The sequence below is a fragment of the Ovis aries genome, chromosome 15 (genome assembly GCF_016772045.2).
Source record: "Ovis aries strain OAR_USU_Benz2616 breed Rambouillet chromosome 15, ARS-UI_Ramb_v3.0, whole genome shotgun sequence".
In the NCBI taxonomy this organism is placed as follows: domain Eukaryota; kingdom Metazoa; phylum Chordata; class Mammalia; order Artiodactyla; family Bovidae; genus Ovis; species Ovis aries.
Window position 1 is genome coordinate 74496572 of NC_056068.1, and position 10320 is coordinate 74506891.

A 10320-nucleotide genomic window follows, 5' to 3' on the forward strand; every position below is an offset into this window, starting at 1 on the left:
GCCTACTTTCTGCCTCTATAGGTTGGTTGCTTTCTAGACAGTCTTTATAAATGGAATCACACAATAGGTCTCTCATGTTTGGTTTCTCCCAAATAACATAATGGTGTTGAGGTTCATCTCTCCTCTCATACATATCAGTAGACTGTTTCCAGGCTGAACAGTATTCTGTCATGTGCGTAGGCCACGTTTTGCTTATCCATCCATGAGCTGATGGACATGCATGTTTTCAGTTTTGGCTGTTATGAATAATGAATAACACCGCCACGAACATTCATGCACAAATCTTTGTGTGACCTATGTTTTCAGTTCTCTTGGATGGAATGGAATTGCTGGGTCATATGGAAACTTTCACTGTTTAAGAAATGTGCACCAAAAAAAAAAAAAAAATGAAATGTGAACAGTCTTAGCCCACCATTAAGAGATGCTAGCAGCTAGAAATGCCTGGGGACCCTCACCTGGGCCCAGACTACTTGTGGGGAGCCCCAAAGGCATTTCCCCAACTGGAACCAGTGTTGCAACTGGATGGGCCCTTGTGGTTCTTATTATAAATGTAAGGTGCAGCTCAGAAACCACCATCAGGGAACTTTGGGAAAAACCAAGACTTATTACTTGCCCCTTGAGGGCACATGACATGCTCAGGGCCACAGGGTAAGGTCACAGGAAGAGAGAGAGACAGAGGACCTGGGGTTGAGGATGGATTTTGCAGGTTCGCTCTCTACTGGTGACCTGAGAACATAAGAACAGGAATTAACACATGGGTATGGAAAAGCAGGGTCACCCCAGCAATCAATCATCTGGGTCACCCGGGGCTTTTCCAAAGGGGAGCTTCATGCGTGGCTCTGTATATCTAGCTGTTTAGCTGGCAATGTGTTTATCGAGATGGGTATCTTTGAAATGGATGCCTCTGCCATCGAAAGCTTAAGGTCAAGCACTTACAATGAAAAAAAAAAAAAGCTCATTATCAGGCTTTTATACTACAGTATTGCTACCATCATTTTTCCTAGGAGGATACTGAAGTTCAGAGAGGTCAAGTGAATTGCCCTGTGCCACCTGGTCATAGCCCAGTAAGGGAAGTGGATTGATTACAATCACGGACTGTAGATGTCACTTAGTACTGCTCGCTTTTGAAAAGGATCTCGCCCACAGACCTACCCGTTGTCCAATGCCAGCAAGTCCGCCATTAGCACATCTTCCATTGTGTTAAGCACAGCATCTCTTCATTCTCAACTGCAAGCTGAATTCCCTGGCCGTAGGGATGTGTTAATTCCCAACGACCTTTCTGTAAATGATCTCCAGCCAGCAAGCTTGAAGCCTGCGAAAGGAGGAGAAAAAGGAGACTAGTCAGGTATAAAGAGGACCTGGGAAAGAGGCAAAGATATTTGCCTGGACTGGTCCTGACCCAGGGAGTGTCCAGTTCCCTTCAGTCCCTGTTCACTGGGTGTCTACCCTGGCCTAGGCCCTGCGCTGGGCACTTCGAGTGAGACAGAGCCAATCAGACCTGACTCTGCGCTTAGGAAGCTCACAGCCCATTGGGGCAAGTGGATTCACCATCACACACCAAAGAGGTGTGATCTTGGGGTAGACACCAGGACTCTCAGAGCCAGAGCAGAGAGAGACCAACTCCTGTTGGGGGAGACAGGAAATTTTTCCTGGATGACGTACCATTTGAATGGAGGCTGAGGAAGCGCTTTCCAGGCAGAGGACTCAGCACGAGTGGCAGGGAGATTCCAGGTGGACCCATGGGCATCTCCCATCACCTGGAGATTGAACACTGAGGTTAGAAGACCGACCACTCAAATGCCTCCGAGGCTGAATGACCAACCGGACCAGTAAATCTGGCCCGACAAGGAGATGTCATGAGCTGGGGCCACAGTATCCTGTCTCCGAGGGTGGCTGCTCTTCAGTTTGAGTCAATCGTCTCCACGTGGGAATACCATCAGAACTGCCATCTTCAATGTTTAAAAAAAAAAAAACCAAATATTTTTATGAAATATCCAGATTTGGCAGTGCCAGAAATACATTTCAAATTCTTTAAACTCACCTGTGGGACTGTTGGAGAAGGCAATGGCACCCCACTCCAGTACTCTTGCCTGGAAAATCCCGACGGAGGAGCCTGGTGGGCTGCAGTCCATGGGGTTTCTAAGAGTTGGACACGACTGAGCAACTTAGCAGCAGCAGCAGCAGTGGGACAGACTGTGTCCAAGTGCCTCTGGTCTGCAACCACTGGCCAATTTGCCGGGTCCAGGTATTTATCCCTGGACTCCCTACCCTCTCTTGGTCTTTGAGAGCTGGTCTTCCAGCCTGAGGGTTCCTCCAGCTCAAAACGAATTGGTTGGGGAGGGAGGTGGGAGGGGAGATCAGGGTGGGGGACACTTGTATACCCATGGCTGATTCATGCCAGTGTGTTACAAAAGCCACTACAATATTGTAATTAGCCTCCAATTAAAATAAATTAATTTGAAAAAAAAAAAGGAGGGGGGGATTGGCTGTAACAGGAGCCAATCAGAGCTCAGAAGAGAGAAGGGGGGATGAGCACTCCAGACAAAAGAGAAAGGAGATGAGCAGACGTCAAACCCCACCAGGAGCGAATGCACGGGATTGACGGATTCTAATTACATCTCATTCTAATCCTTAACATTTATCTAAAAAGTGACGAGAGGCAGGCATGAGGGCAGTCACGAGCGTGCTCAGCCCCAGGGTTGCCGTGTGTCTAATTAGAAGTTTTCTCCCTCTTGATCACCTAAAGTCAAATTCATTTACTCTGCTCGAATTGAGGGTTTAATTGGTTCTTGTTTATCCTTCTCCTGTCTTCTCCCCCATCGCCTTTGCCTTCTTCCAGAGGGCCTCTCTGCGTGCCGGGAGCAGGCCACGGCCTCTCATTATGCAAGGGAATCTCCCTGTAAGGAGACCCGTTTGCGACTGTTCATGCCAGCCTGCGGCCGCAATGACATTAGCCCAGGGGCACAAGTATTATCGAGGCCACGGTGGAGCAGGGCCTTGTGGTGACGTCTGATGGGAACTCAGGGTGCACTTTTGGTCTAGGCGCCCTATCCCTCCCTGCTGGGTCAAAAGGCGCCCTGTCTGCTCAGTCTATTGTATGACTGAGTGGGCTTCATATCCCAGTTCTGGAGGAAAAGTGGTGGGAAACACCAGTGAGGGACCGAGCCCCCTACATCCGAGGATGTGGTGAAGACACTAAAACCACTTAATTCTTTTGCCAAGTAACGAGGTTTCTTCCCCATTTTTTGTAGCCTCTCTCCTCCCTTGTCAATTAACGTCAAACATGGCAGCTTCTCTTTGCGGGCAGAGAAGGTGGGAGGCAGCTACTGACCCACAAGAAATCTCTCTTCCGAATCAGACCCTCTCTGGATGCCAGGGAGAGGAGGAAGAGGAGGTCCAAACACGGGCAGAGAGTTCTGGCCTCAAGTCCTGGCTGTGCGGTGGCTGGAGACAGCATTGATGCAGACTGGAGCTGGACTAGGACCCATCTCAGTCGCATACCAGCCCTGTGACCCCAGGAGCATCCCTCTTTGTGATAGAGCGTTAACATGAACTTGCTGGGAAGACTCAATGTACCTGCCACGTGGCAAGAACTCATCACACACCAGATGGCAGAGCAGTGTGTTATGTTGTTCGGACCACTTAGCAAGGCATCTGGCACACAGTTAGTGCTCAATAAATAATTATCACTACTATTACCAGGTTAGCTGACCTGTCTGGGCCTCGGGCTTCCCCATCTGTGAACTGGGGGTAATCACTGCCCCCTCCCTGGCTCTTGGAGTTGTCAAGAGAAGGAAATGTGTTCATTGGTATTGAGGGAACAGCGTCTGGCACAGGGTTAGGGTTCTCTGTTATGTTAGCAATGATTATTCCAGTAGCTCTCTGAGAGTGGGCAAGTCACTTTACTCTGGACCTTAGTCTGCTCATCTGCAAAAAAAAATAAATGAAAGATAAAAAAAATTATAGCACCATCTGTCCTGGCTACCTCACAGGGTTGTTGTGATAATGAAATGAGATAGTGTTGATAAAAACATTTGGTGATCTGTAAGTGTTCTACAAGTGTTAGCTGTCAGCATCACTCCATTAAAAGGTAATTAGTTGGTAAATAAAGGGAAAGAATGAAGCATTTATCCTGCCTTTTCCATGCATACTGTGCCACTGGGTACCCAAATCGTAGATAAGGGACATTTCTCCTTTTAGAAGTATTCCTGCCTGCAGATGAAGAAAGGATGCTAGAATGAGAATCTCACCGTTTGCAACCCCTAATGGATAAATGGACCTAGATCTTGAACATCCACAGCTGCTGACATCCCCCAGCAGGCTCTGGGTGTCTCCCAACGGAAAAGCCAAATTTGAATCTGCTCAAGCCTCAAAAACTAATTGTCAATTTACTGGGACTACAGAAGACAGAGGGATGAGTTAGAGAACACCATGGGAATGAAACCAATAAAGTCCACACAGGGAAAACACAGGACAAGCATCGTTTTCTTTAAAAAAAAAAAAATTAAAAGGAGAGAGGTAGTCACTTTGGCAGACAGTTTGGTGGTTTCTTATACAACTAAACTACTCTTACGATTCAATCCAGCAATTGTGCTCTTCGTATTTACCCAAAGGTAGTTGGAAAACTATGTCCACGCCAAAACCTACACACGGATATTTATAGCAGCTTTACCTGTAATTGCCAAAACTTGGAAGCAACCGAGATGTCCTCCAGTAGGTAAATGGATAAACTGCGGTACCTTCAGACAGTGGCGCATTCGGTGTTAAAAAAGAAATGAGTTATCAAGCCGTGAAAAGACTAGAAGGAAACTTAAATGTATATCAGTAAGTGAGAGAAGCCGATCTGAAAAGGAGACATATTGCTTAAATCCCACCATATGACATTTTGGAAAAGGCAAAACTATGGACACAGTAAAAAGATCAGTGGTTGCCAGGGTTTATGGGAGGCATGACTAGGCAGAATGCACAGAATTTTTAGGGCAGTGAAAATACTCTGTGTGATGCTATAATGACGCATACATGTCATTATACATTTGTCCAAGCCCATAGCATGTACAACACCAAGAATAAACCCTCGTGTACACTATGGACTCAGGGTGATTACAAAGTGTCAGTGTAGGCTCGCTGATTGTAACAAATGCAGCTCTACGGCTCGGACGTTGAAAACGGGCTGACTGTGCCAGGCTGGAAACACGGGATGTACAGGAACTCTCTGCACCTTCCTCTCAATTTTGAACCTAAAACTGTTCCAAAAGACAAAGTCTATTTTTAAAAATGAAAGAGAGGAATTGAGAAGGATTATAGATTAAAAGAGACAGATATATCAACCAACCTCCTTAGGCTCCTGATTCAAACCAACTATAAAATAAGCTTAAGAGGTGTGTGAGGCAACTGGAAATTTGAACAGTCACTGGATATTTGATGACATTAAGAATTTATTCTTAATTCTTTAGTGGAATAACTGTATTATGGTTATGTAAAAAAGTGTAGAAAAATGTACCAAGCTGAATATGGATAGAATATACAGTGCCTGGGGTATATTCACTTCAAAATGATACAGGGGAATGGGGAGATGTAGACGTGAAGCATGATTGATCACTGTTGAAGCTAGATGACAGATGGAGGAGCTATCAATATAATAGTCTCTCTACATTTATATATGTTTGAATTGTTCCCCAATAAAACATCAAAGGGAAAAGTTAAATTAGCCAAAGACCAGCCTGGATCGGGGATTCTGAGATGACATGCTCTGCAAATGCTTTAGGGATCCTTTTGAGAAAGTCAGAAGGCCAATCTTCCTAAGGCCATTGGACCACCCTTCGAGTCCCTGATAAACTTGTTCCTTTGGGTGCCCATAATTATACTCTCCGAGATTATACAGGGGGTGATTTTTATAGTTATTTTAAATGAACAGCTAGGGCTTCTCACCTTCTGAGGCAAGTCTGGGATAATCAGGGAAGGCTACTTGAAGGAGGTGACCTAAAAGAAGGAAAGTGGGATAGTCTAGCAAAGCAAAGGCTCAAAGCAAAAGTTCACAGCTATCCTGGGACGGTAAGGGGAAAGGTTTGGTCGAAGCAAGGAAGGGGAAATGCAGGTGCTAAATTGAAAGCCAGACTGGAACTTTGAATGCTGGGTGAAGAAGTCTGATTTCCTTGTATTTGCATAACTCAATAGCTCCATAACGCCCACAGCAGAGTCAAGTGTTTTTCTATGACTTAATGGGGTAGTCTTATGCAAGCCGGATTAGCAGAGGAAAAAAATAGAGGGAAAGATGAAGGAGGCAGAAAGGGAGGGAAGCAGGAAGCCTCATATCTCAGATGGCTGTGGACATAAACCAGCATTTCTCAAAGGAACCTCGAGGAGCCTTGGCCCCTCAAGATCCTCCACAAAGAGGACAGGAGTTTGAGAAATACTGCACTGACTTCTCTTACCATCACACTTCTTATCAGCATATAAAGGTCCTGAGAAGCCCAAAAACAAGTAAGTCATTTTCATTTTATTTAAGCATTTTGTCACAAAATACCCCCCTCTCTCTCCATTTTTAGGAAACTGTGGCCCAGACCACCAGGCGGTTGTGACAAAGTTCCCAGACCTTCCTGTTCTGGGCCCACCTGCCAATCTCTTGTCCCAACCCCCCACACCCCTCCTTGCCTTTTGACCCTGAAGCTGGGCCGACCCATTTTGCCAGCATCTCTGCAGTGCGCTGAGGGGGCTTGGGAAAGCATTAGGGTCTCAGCGGGCGCATCAGTCCAAGCCTCCCTGTCACAGGTTTTCAGTAAGGATAAAGCAATTACATCAGATGGGGAGAAATACAGGAGAGCAGGTGCCAAGCAGACTCTCCCCTCCCTTCTAGAGCAGTGTGAGAGCTGTCGGCCTTGAAGACCCCAGACCTGTGATACTGGCTTGGACTTCGTGCAGAATTAAACGCCTTTGCCCTTGATCCTGGGGGGTGGCAGAGAATGGGGTGGAGGGCAGAGACGAGACTTCTGTCCCTACTGCCCCGGCACTGCAGGAGGACTCCTGGTGGGCTCCAGGACGAGCTTGTGCCCAGTATAACCCAGGTTGCACCATCCCACCCACCTGCCAACACCCAGCCTGGGTGACCAGGTAGGGAGTGAAGAGGACCGCCCCCCTTGTCCCTTTGCTGGACTGGAGCTGCCGGTCTAAGGGTAGGAAGGTTCTGGGTGGGGGAGGGGACTGCTCTCCTCCTCACCCCTCCCATCCCACTCATTCATGCTGTGAACTCATAGACCAGACTCAAAGAGCCTGGCTCTGATGGGGTGTCTTTTCCTGCAGGAGACCCAGGAGGGAGCATGCAGAAAGTTAACTTTAAATTTAATAAGGAAATCATTCATATAGAATATTAGAAGGACCCAAGTGCCGTGGAAGACAAGGAAAGCTGAGCAGGTAAAGAAGATGGAGTGTTGGAGTGGAGTACCTCCAATCCCACCTCCCTGCCTTATATTTCTTCATAGCACTTCACCGAACTCTGATGAACTGTATCACTCACTCACTTACCTGTTTGGCGTCTCTCTCCCTCCACAAAAGTGGATGCTCCGTGGGGTCAGGAGCTTTGTCTGTTTTGTTCAGAGCTGTTCCTGCGTCGTAAATGCTCAGTAAATATTTGTCCAATGAATGAAGCAGTGTGTGTGCCTAGGCATCCATACCCGACATCCCCTGCCCTCTTTCTGGGGAGGAAGTTTCCTTTGGCAGCTGATGCAGCCCTGCCCTGGCCATGCCAGGCGCCAGCCAGGAGCAAGACTGGCTCCCCATCAGGACCTTCCCACAGAAAGGCCAAGCACAGGCCCATCCCTGTTAGGGATGGAGAGCTAGGAGACAACTCCAGGGGTGGGACCTAGGAGGCAGGCTAGTGTGGAGGGGGGGGGTCCCGAGTGCTCAAATCTCACTCAGAACACATCCAGAATCTGACCTTTTCCTACCCCGACCCCCACCCTGGGGCCCAGCTGCCACCGTGTTTCCCCTGCGTTACTGCAGCAGCCATCACCGCATTACTCCCCTGCTCCGCCCAGCCAGGACCATCCTGTTGAACATCAGTCAGGTCTTGTTCCTCCACTTAAAGTCCTCTGAAGGCTCCCTTCTCACTCAGAACAAAAGCCAGTGCCTTAACCCACAAAGCTGATGGGATCTTGCCCTTCACATCCCCTACCATCTCTTCCTAACCTAACTCCTCCTTCTTCCTCATCCTGAAGTACCATTGACATTCCCGCCCCAGGGCCTTTGCACGTTCTATTTCCTCTGCCTGGCGCTCTCTGCTCCTGAGATCCCTGGGACCTGAGGCCTGTACCTTTTCAGTACTCAGCTGAGTGCTCAATACTATCTCCTCCTCTCCCATCACCCTCTCTGAGCATCCCACTCCAAAGATCACCCCCCAATCGCTATTTTTTCTGTATTTACTTTTTCCTCAGGGATTTTTTCACCACTTGACATTACGCTATACATTATTCAACTGCCTGCTGTTTATGCCAAAAAACATAAGCTCCATGAGGGCAACAATGCTATTTTGCTAACCACTGTATTCCAAGCACCTAGAATGGTACCCGGCACAGAGTAGGTGCTCAGGAAATTTTTGCTGAATGAATGAAAAAACCAGACTTACCAGTTTCGATGGGCACTGCAAGAAGACAAGTTCCCCAGGGAACATGGACAGTGGTCCTCATCTTATCAAGGAGGAAACACGTTCACAGAGAGCACAGACATTGTGTTAGGTCACCGCCCCAGCTTGGGGAGTGGCCAAGCTTATCCCCGCCTCCTACCTCCCCCGAGCCCCCCCACACCCCCTCCCCCACTCTGACTCCAAGACTGTGTGTCCGGAAGGCCGGCCCCTCGTGGGTAGCCCAGCCCACAGTAGCTCTGGGAACAGTGGAAACCCTGTAGCTGAGAGTTGAGCCAGTGGTTTCTCTACCCACTCCTCATACTTGACTCACCTTTCAGGGCAAGGGGAGGGGCGGGTAAGAGGAGGCGGCAGCAGCCCAGGGCCTGTCCAGCTGTCAGAAAACCATGTCAGGTGCTGCCGGCCTCAAGGGGGCGTCCCCTATGGCTCAGCGGTAAAACTTCTGCCTTCTACGCAGGAGCTGCGGGAGACTTGGGTTGGATCCCTGGGTTGGGAAGATCCCCTGGAGGAGGGCTTGGATTTCAGGAGCAGAGAGTGCCAGGCGGAGGGAATAGAAAGTGCAAAGGCCCTGGGGCGGGAATGTCAATGGTACTTCAGAATGAGGAAGAAGGAGGAGTTAGGTTAGGAAGAGATGGTAGGGGATGTGAGGGGCCAGATCCCATCAGCTTTGTGGGATAAGGCACTGGCTTTTGTTCTAAGTGACAAGGCAGCCTTCAGAGGACTTTAAGCGGAGGGATAACAAGACCTGACTGATGTTTAACAGGATGGTCCTGGCTGGGCAGAGCAGGGAAGTGACTGCTGCAATACCGCAGTATTCTCTTTGTGGCTCAGCTGGTAAAAGAATCTGACTGCAATGCGAGAGACCCCGGGTTAATTCCTGGGTCGGGAAGATCCGCTGGAGAAGGGATAGGCCACCCACTCCAGTATTCTTGGGCTTCCCTTGTGGCTCAGCTGGTAAAGAATCTGCTTGCAAAGCAGGAGACCTGGGTTCGATCCCTGGGTAGGGAAGATCCCCTGGAGAAGGGAAAGGCTACCCACTCCAGTATTCTGGCCTGGAGAATTCCATGGACTGTTTAGGGCTTCCCAGGTGGCTCAGATGGTAAAGCGTCTGTCTGCAACGCAGGAGACCCAGGTTCGATCCCTGGGTAGGGAAGATCCCCTGGAGAAGGGAATGGCAGCCCACTCCAGTACTCTTGCCTGGAAAATCCCATGGACGGAGGAGCCTGGCAGGCTACAGTCCATGGGGTCGCAAAGAGTCGGACCGACCCAAAGAGTTTCAGTGACTAATATGCTTGTGTAAAAAAAAAAACAAAAACTCAGATAAACATTTTCCTCCCCCAAACAAAAGGTGCACAGCCCACCTGGTAGTCCAGGAGGGGTCCAGCAGCAGGAGAATTGGGTGGATTGGTTACCCTGCCTCCAGAGTGAGGCTTAGCTGGTGGACAGAGGAGTTGGCCCAGCCCCAGAAGATTCGAGGCTGCGCTAGGACTGTGCTGTGAGTCTCCAGGCAGTCAATGCTACACTTGCTCCGGGAAAAGACTGGAGTCTTTTCCAACTCCTCAGCCTCTAGCCTAGGGACCGGGAAGTCCTCTCTGTTCCCAGATCCCCCAAACCTATTTCAGTAGAAAGCAGGGAGGGGTCAGGGCAAGTACATGGCCCATCTCCAACACGCACCCCCACACTCCTCC

The 10320-nt window shown here is 48.9% G+C and overlaps 1 long non-coding RNA gene across 1 annotated transcript; it reads right to left on the bottom strand.

Annotated features, from left to right (window-relative positions):
• Window positions 1–584: 584 nt before the first annotated feature.
• Window positions 585–8743, bottom strand: LOC121816717 (uncharacterized). Its single transcript, XR_006056422.2, has 4 exons — window positions 2042–8743; window positions 1663–1949; window positions 1153–1312; window positions 585–726 (listed from the first exon to the last, which is right to left on the bottom strand). It is a non-coding gene; the product is annotated as an uncharacterized LOC121816717 (long non-coding RNA).
• Between the last annotated feature and the right edge of the window lie 1577 nt (window positions 8744–10320).